The following is a 2,271-nucleotide window of genomic DNA, read 5'->3' as shown; positions in this document are numbered from 1 at the left end:
GAGGCCTTTTCTGGGTCTGACATTATTTCCTGAGATCATATTCCTGTTCAGTGGAAGTAGGATTCAGTGGTGACAGACACAAGGTGGAAATAGACCTTTCCCAGCTGGGAGGGTGAGCCTATGATCTGGATTTGGGATCCTGGCTCATAATCCTTCAGTACTATCTCCCTGCCCCTGCTCACGGACCCTGCGGCCTCTGGTAGGTAAAGTGAACCTGAGAAGACAACACAGGACCTGTGGTCTTGATGCTCCCAGTCTGACAGCCAATGTAAGGGGATTTGTGTGCTGGTGTGTGTGAGCAAGCTGGAGAGGACATCTGGCTCCTACATCTAGTGAGCCACGAATCTGGTGAAGCAGGACACGCGCACCCTCATACACCGGCTTCTTCAAGTACCCAGCAGTCCTCCCTGGGTGCTGAGGGGCCCATTGGACTGGTAGCTAGATGCTACAGTGGTTATCCCCGGAGTCATGGAGAATGTGTGCAGAGGGGAGAGGCAGCATCAAAAAAGTATGCTAGAGAGAGTCCAAGTGGAAGAGAGAGGAAGGAGAGGCTGGGCAAGGAGAATAGGGTCTTCTAAAGCTCCAAGTCTATAAGCAGAGCAGGCCCAGGGGATGGAAAAAGAAAGAAAGGAAGAAAGAAAGAAAGAAAGAAAGAAAGAAAGAAAGAAAGAAAGAAAGAAAGAAAGAAAAGGGAAGGGAAGGGAAGGGAAGGGAAGGGAAGGGAAGGGAAGGGAAGGGAAGGGAAGGGAAGGGAAGGGAAGGGAAGGGAAGGGAAGGGAAGGGAAGGGAAGGGAAGGGAAGGGAAGGGAAGGGAAGGGAAGGGAAGGGAAGGGAAGGGAAGGGAAGGGAAGAGAAGAGAAGAGAAGAAAAGAAAAGAAAAGAAAAGAAAAGAAAAGAAAAGAAAAGAAAAGAAAAGAAAAGAAAAGAAAAGAAAAGAAAAGAAAAGAAAAGGAAGACTTTCCTTCCAGCTGCATGGGTCTGGGGCCCTCACTCAGTAGGCAGGCAGGCTGAGATGTCAGCCCAGATAACCTGCCTAGTGAAGAGACAACAGGAGAGAAGCCACAGTGCCTAACCACTAACAAACAGGAAGTCTGGGAGGTCCACCCTTCAGGGAGCTAGCTAGCATTGGGGCAGGCCTGAGACAAAGGAGGGAGAGTGAGCCCCCAGCATTGTGAAACGGGGCTAAAGTCCATTGCAAACAATAGTCACAAATGTCACTGGCCCTTCCGAACCTCCTCGGAGGGGCATCAAAAGGGAAAGTACCTCAAGGATCCAAGATAGCGAGGTCCCCAATAGAGGTCATTTCTGCACCCAAGATCCCCTGTCTCAGCCCAGCGTCTTGGGGGCACAGACAAGGACATGGGGCAGGGTCTCTGTCTCTCAGCCTGCCTGCTCTGTTCTGGAGTCCCCCACGTTCAGCCTCATGCTTTCCTGCCCTCTCTCTGACAAAGGGGAGCTCCAGTAAACGGCCGACCCTTGGGAAGCCATTTTGCAGGGTTCTGCCTCAGCTGCCCTGACATCAAAAGACCAAGGACTGCAAAGCAGCAAACCGGTTCTTAGGAAACTAAGCTTGCAAGCACAGAGAAACCGAAGGCAGTCTGGGGTTACAAAGTGAGTAAGGGACGAGTTCAGGGTTCTTTCCACAGCATCTGGGAAGAGGCAGATGAGCTGGGCAAGGGGGTGTGGGTGGGGAGAAGGCAGCTACCCTGACCACCATCAGAGTCATTGTGAAACCAGAAACATTTTCCTTTGGGATCTTCTTGGAACACAAGCAGGGAAATGAAAGTTCCCTCCACATATGGGTGTCAGGCTTTAACTGCTAAGCCATCTCCCCAAGCCTGATGTCAGGCTAAACTTGCATAACTGCACCTGGCTCCGATTTTTTTTTTTTTTTTTTGTTTTTGTTTCTGGCTCCGATTTTAACTGCATCAAATAAACTGTGTATATGTATGTGTATGTGTGTGTGTCTAGAAAAAGAGAGAGAGAGAGGAAGAGAACTCCTTGTCTGGAACTCACTGTGAACTCTTATCAACCCAATTCCCTTATCAGGACAGTCAAGAGGATAAAACTGGGAGACAAGTGTCTTGGGGCTAGGCCCCAAGACTCCCAAAGACCTTATGGTTTTTTTACAGTGTTACTTTGGGCTAGTCCCTGAATCTGCCCCTGAACCCCCACCCAGGTTGTCTCTTTATCTGTAGAATCAGGGAGGAAGTTGACCAAAGTGCCTGCTTGTGTTCTAGGCTGTTCGGAAGGGCAGTGGGGCCCAGGGAC

The sequence above is a fragment of the Jaculus jaculus genome, chromosome 9, assembly GCF_020740685.1.
Source record: "Jaculus jaculus isolate mJacJac1 chromosome 9, mJacJac1.mat.Y.cur, whole genome shotgun sequence".
Classification (NCBI taxonomy): Eukaryota; Metazoa; Chordata; class Mammalia; order Rodentia; family Dipodidae; genus Jaculus; species Jaculus jaculus.
Note: the sequence above shows the minus strand (reverse complement) of the source record.